This window comes from Sus scrofa, chromosome Y, assembly GCF_000003025.6.
Source record: "Sus scrofa isolate TJ Tabasco breed Duroc chromosome Y, Sscrofa11.1, whole genome shotgun sequence".
Taxonomy (NCBI): domain Eukaryota; kingdom Metazoa; phylum Chordata; class Mammalia; order Artiodactyla; family Suidae; genus Sus; species Sus scrofa.
Window position 1 is genome coordinate 23,532,106 of NC_010462.3, and position 6,418 is coordinate 23,538,523.

Genomic DNA, 6,418 nt, shown 5'->3' on the forward strand with positions numbered 1-6,418 from the left:
AAGCCCAAGCTCCGGATCCCTCCCACTCCCTCCCCCTCCCAACAGGCAACCACAAGAAGTACTTTCAACTCCAAGAAACATTGTAACATGACTGCTGGTAGGACTGAAAACAATTTTTCCGAATGTGGCTCCAGAAAGGTGGCGAAACAGAAACATGAAGCTGCCAAGTCAGACAGATTCTACATCTTCAACGGATTTGTTAACCATGCTAAGGTTTGGCATTAAAGACCAGCATAATTATTTAAGCCTCTCTTTGTGGAAAGCAAGAACGCAACCTATAAGTGTGCACCAGGAAATATAAAGGGGAGGAAATAAAGGCACACCTAACCCGGAGAGTTTGAGCAATTTAACGCAATAATGAAACCCCCTCGTTTTTGTTTTGTTTGTTTGGTAAATGTTTCATTCGAAACTACCACCATGTGCTGATGGTGATGCAATCGCTGATTATGTCATTGGTCTTCATTATTGCAGTTATGGTGCACTTATGGACATGGGTCCTGGGGAAGCTGAACTATGCTGTAGTTTGGAGGATGAAATGTATTTTCTAACTTATGCTTATCTTTTTCTTTTTGTCTTTATAAGGCCATACATTTGGCATATGGAGGGTCCCAGGCTAAGGGTCAAACCAGAGCTGTGTCTTCTGGCTTAAAACAGCCATAGCAATGCTGGAACTGAGCAACATCTGCACTTTGATCACAGCTCATGGCAACTCTGCCTCTTTAAAACCCCCTGAGTGAGGGCAGGGGTTGAAGCCACTTCCTCATCAGCACTAGTTCGGTTTGTTAACTTCTTAGCCATGGTGGGAACCCCATGAAATTTATTTTTTTTGTAATGAAGACAATCTTGTCAGGTAAGATCCAAGTTCCCTTTGAAATAACAGAGTATAATGCAGCTGAAAAAATGCTACATAAAGAATATGTATTTTCCCTTTCAAAACTGAACTTCATCTGCCCCTCTTTCCCTACCATCTTAATTTAGGCATCCATTCAATACAACCTGGACTATTTCAGAAATCACTTAACTCCCACTGTCTTTTTCCTTAGTTGCATTTTCTTTTTTGAAACCGTTATCATCAAGGAGGCATGTCAAATATTCCTGTCTAACTACCAAAATTTTCAAATATGGAAAAACCACAAAACAATCTGGCATTGAAAACCACTAAAAAGACAAAAGGACAACTTACAATGGGAGAAAATTGTTTCTGACCATGCAACTAAGAAGGGATTAGTCTCTAAAATATACAAACACCTTATACAATTCAACCACAAAAAAGCCAACAACCCAATGGAATAGGGGTAAAAGACCTGCATAGACATTCCACGAAAGAATATATATACAGATGGTCAGAAAGCACATAAAAAATTCTAAACATCATTGTTTCTTAGGGAAGTGAAAATACAAACTACTATGAGGTACCTTTCTCACCTGTCAGAATGGCCATCCTTAACAAGTCCACATATAAAAAAATGCTGGAGAGGGTGTGCAGAAAAGGAAACTCTCCTACACTGATGAAAGGAATGTCAATTGTTACAACCATTAAGGAAACCACCATGGAAATACTTCAGAAAAGTAAATATAGAACTAATATCTGACCGACCCAGAAATCCCACTCTTGGGCATACCGCTGAAAACAAACTTCCCTTGAAAAAGACACATGCACATGTATGTTCATTGCATCACTGTCCACAAGAGCCAAGACAGGGAAATAACCTAAATGTCCATTGAGAAGATTGGATTAAGATGTGGTGTGTGTGTTCCATATATACACACTTATACACAGTGGAACCCCGACTCAGCCATAAAAAAGAACAAAGTAATGCCATTTGCAGCAACATGCCTGGAATTAGAGAAGATCATGCTAAGTGAAGTTACTCAGAAAGAGGAAGGCGAATACAATACGATATCACATATGTGTGGACTGTAACAGATGGCACAATTGGAACTTTCCACCTGAACGAAACTCATGAACGTGGACAACAGTGTTTGGGTTGCCAAAGGGGAGGGGGTAGGATTGTGATGGACTGGAAATCGGGGGTTAGAAAAGGTGCAAAGTATTGCATGTGGAGTGGGTATGCAATGAGATCATGCTGTAAATCAATGGGAACTACATCTAGTCACTTTTGATGGAGCACAACGGAGGGTTATGTGAAAAAAAAAAAAAGGATACATACGATTATGGGTGTGGGTCTTGGGTGATTGGGGTGGTGTGTGCCCGGGTCACTTTGCTCAACAGTAGAAACTTGACAGAACATGGGAAACAAGCTATGATAGAAAAAATAAACATCATTTTAGAAAAAGAAACACAGCCCTTAATTGTTTCATAAATGAAGAAATTGCAACTATGAAGATGAACATATATGTTTATTTTTGAAATAAAGGAATTGCAGGAAATTGTTGACATTTGCAAGCATAAATGTTCATCATCACTATCCTGCAGAATCTATAGACCGTTGTTAGGTCAAAATTAGGATGGTGTTCAAATAATGAAGAGGATGGAGGTGTTGGCCTTGAGAGAGAGGCAGCAGAGGTATCAGTGGCCATTGGCATTGGGAACCACGGATGGTTGGTTGGTTGAGGGTTAGACAAAGGGCCCTCTCTTGGTGGTATATTCTGATATCTGGTTGGAAAAGGGGACGGCTTCACCGTCATTCCAAAATAACCACTCAGGAAGGGAGAAATAAGGTGGTACTGAGAAATGGAAGTGGTAGTTGTAATGAAATTCACAATGTGGCCACTTGCTGGAGAGTAGCTGCTTTGTGAGAGCGTATGAAACGTGGTCAACTGATTTAAAGTAGCATGTTGAGCCACGACAGTTTGTCCTGTGGTCTGGCTGATGCTGATGATGTAGAAGAAACGTCACTTCTCATGGGGGTAGTTGTATTAGAAATTCTCTGGCTGGTAGAAGGCCTTCTTACTAAAGGCACATGTAAATTTGTGGAGGTTGAAAATGCATTTTCTCCATGAGTTTCTGCTTCAAAATCAGAATTATGATTATCCACCTTATGCCCTGTTCTAGAGTGCTTCAGGCTGCAACCTTGAAGTAGAGAAGCTGATACTGGAGAAGCATTTTTATACGTGACTCTTCTTTTCCTCCTTACCAACAGTTGAGGACAGCCTCATTTAAAGTTTGGATTATGGTAGAACTGCAGCTAAAACCAAGGAGAAATTTATTTAATGGTATTTGAAACAAGGAGACGAGGAGACAGAAACCATAATATCTGACTCTTTGCATCATATGGAGTTAATATCATGAGACAATACACATCCATTGCTAATATTTTCAAAAATGTTCTTAGTGGGCACAGCCAACTATTGCCCTCAAGGAAAAATGTCTGGTATATTTACAGTAATATTATTAGGCTCTGTGGCCTGCATTTTTTGAGGTTCATTGACAAACCTCAAGGAGGCTAGGACAATGATTTATCATCCCAAATATTTTATGACCAAGCCATCCTCAATTTAAAAATGTTGAACATGGATGGTCCTGTCGTGGCACAGTGGTTAACGCATCCGCCTTGGAACCATGGGTTTGCGGGTTTGATTCCTGGCCTTGCTCAGTGGGTTAAGGATCTGGTGTTGCCGTGAGCTATGGTGTACTTTGTAGATGTGGCTTGGATCCCACGTTGCTGTGACTCTGGCGTAGGACGGGGGCTATAGCTCCAATTCAACCCCTAGCCTGGGAACCACCATATGCCATGGGAGTGGCTCAGTAAATGGCAAAAAGACAAAAAATAATCATCATAATAAAAATGCAACAGTACTTCATCCCACTTTCAAGGTCTACTTTGACCCTATATGGATGGACATATTTGCACATGTCCAAAGAGAATTTTATACACTCCCTCTATAAGTAGTAACTGGAAATTTCTTAATGCCTTGTTCCGAGCAGAGACTTCATTTTCTTCTGCCAGAAAGTCAGCTAGTGAGGCACATCTTTGAAAATTCCTTTGCAGCTTATTAAATGCATAAAGGTTAAGCTGTCAAACTAAGCTTTTCATACTCTCAGTTTCAAATATTCTGAAGGGAGCCTTTCTCTCCAGAATTTCTTTCTTGACGTGTTCTTCATTTATCACTATCAAGGTTCCATTTGCTTCCCACCAAGTGGAGTTAAAGTGATCACTTTCAGCAGTTTTCCAAAGTTTTCCGGGAAAGGGCAGAGGAAGAAAATCATCATCTTCATCTGGTTCAATGGCACACAATGTGCGACATGGCTTTTTTATCAGGGAGCCTTCAGACAAAGCCCGAAAAGCCGTTTCTTCAATCTGAGACCTCAAGTCCAAGTCCCCAGTGATTGAGTTATCACACCATGGAGGTGTAATGGAGGATTCTGAACCAGTTGGTGCATCTTTAGGAGACACAGGTTGCATTTCTGAAGGAGCATGTGCCATCTCAGATTAGTTTCTCTGCAGCTACTCTTCTCAACAGCATGCTTTTTGAACTCTGCAGTTTTAAATGCTGCTTTGGTAAGCCTACAGAGATAAAATCGCCCATGCATCACAATGGTTGCTAAGCTAAGTAGCTGTCAGATGACAGGTCTCCTAGCATTCTGAGCATAACCTTCAGTCAGTGCTTATTTTCCTATGAAATTGGTCCAGTTAACATAAAATATGAGCTCCTTACTTAAACAGTAACCCCCCCTAACAAAAGTGTGATCAGCAAATTCCCATTCCAATGGAATCTTTTTAATAAGTAAGAAAACCCATCACATAAATAAATCCATTTCATCCCAGAAGTAAACATAAATTCCCTATTATAAACATACACATTTGGTGCCTGTTATTAAGGCCTGGAAAATGGGACCAAAAAAACCAGTAAAGTGAAACATATGGTATGTATCACTTCCCAGTTTATAACTAGAATCTATGCCGCATCTGTATTCAGAAAAATCTTAGCCAGGATTTCCCTGGCAGCTAGCTTGTTAAGAATCTGTTGTTGTCACCGCTGTGATCTGGGTTCAATCCCTGGCCTGGGAAATTCTGCATGCCCCAGGTGCAGTCCATAAAATAAAAATTAAAAAAAAAAAGAAATAAAGGAAACAAACACACACACACAAAAACACAACCTTTATCACTGAGCAAGACACGGAAGGTCCCTGGGCACCAAGCAAAATATCTATAGCCATCGAGATATAGAAAGAGGGATAAATGCTGTGGTTAGGAGAGGAAATTTTGGGAAGCACCATCCAAAGGGATATGAGATTTCCTTGTGGATTGAGGCCAATATTTCACAACTGGAGAAGTGATGGGTGTACAACATTCTGAAGATAATATAAGCCATTGCATTGAATACGTTAAAATTCATACACAATGTTTTCACAGTGTTAAAAACTGACAGTGATTTGCTATCACTAATTTTAGCACATAGAGTTTTCTGTGTATCCTACGTAAGTAGTCTGTGTGTTAAACAATATTCCTAATATTTTCTCCTTTGGATGGCTGAGAGAGGAATTCACAAGGCCAATTGGTATTCACTAGGGCATCAGAAAGTGAGGGGCTGAGCTCTAGATGGCATCAGCCTTGACTGCAAGGAGGTGTTAGGCTTACAAAGCATCTGTGGTGGGAATCCGTGGATGAAGTCCATGCTGGGAATCTGTTGCAGGGACAATGAAGAAGGAGGGGAAGGTCAAAGGAAGTGTAACGGCTCGAGTCCCATGATGTAGAGCAGTTACTCCCTGTAAGAGGTTAAGCTCTGCAGGCAGTTGTTTCCCACAGGTCATTGTTTCTTGCTGCCCAACTTGAGCATCCACATACTGGGAGGGGGTGTCCACAGCAAGTGGTGAACTGCAGCGGTTGGGGTGTATGGGGGTCTGTCTCCATCCTCCTGGAAACCTGTCATTCAAGCCTTCCATTATATGGGATAGGGGTGACCATCTACTCTTCTCTATCTGCTTCCTGCTGGCCTGGGGTGACAAGTACTGGGTGGATGGACATGGTACAAGCTACCATAGAGGTTGGGAAGTAAAGAAAAATGAGTTTAAATAGGAGTTTAGGATGTAGGTTGATACCAGTATTGTTGAAGGAGGGCTTCCGTTTTATCTGAGGAGGTTTTAACACTTGGTGTGGTATTAACCCATAAATCACAGGAGCTATTGGTCATAACGCATGTTGTCTCCTTTCTGTTGCTGTATGAGGAGACCTTGAAAGTGTAAGGTTGCCGCTGCCAGCTGATGCAGCTTTGAGAAGCATCAGTGGCATCATGTCTGACAGGGGACGTAAACCCTAAGATCTTAGCCAGGCAAGGCTTGCCTAAAATTACTTCTGAAATATTTCCTCGTCTTCCTTGGATGTCTGGCCCACAGCTACTCCATTCTGCCTTTTCTCCCTACTGGCCCATGCAGATGCCATGGTTAATGATCTCTGTATTTCTAGATGAGAGAAGAGGCAAGAATTTGGGGCCATAGAAATGCTCACCTGAAATC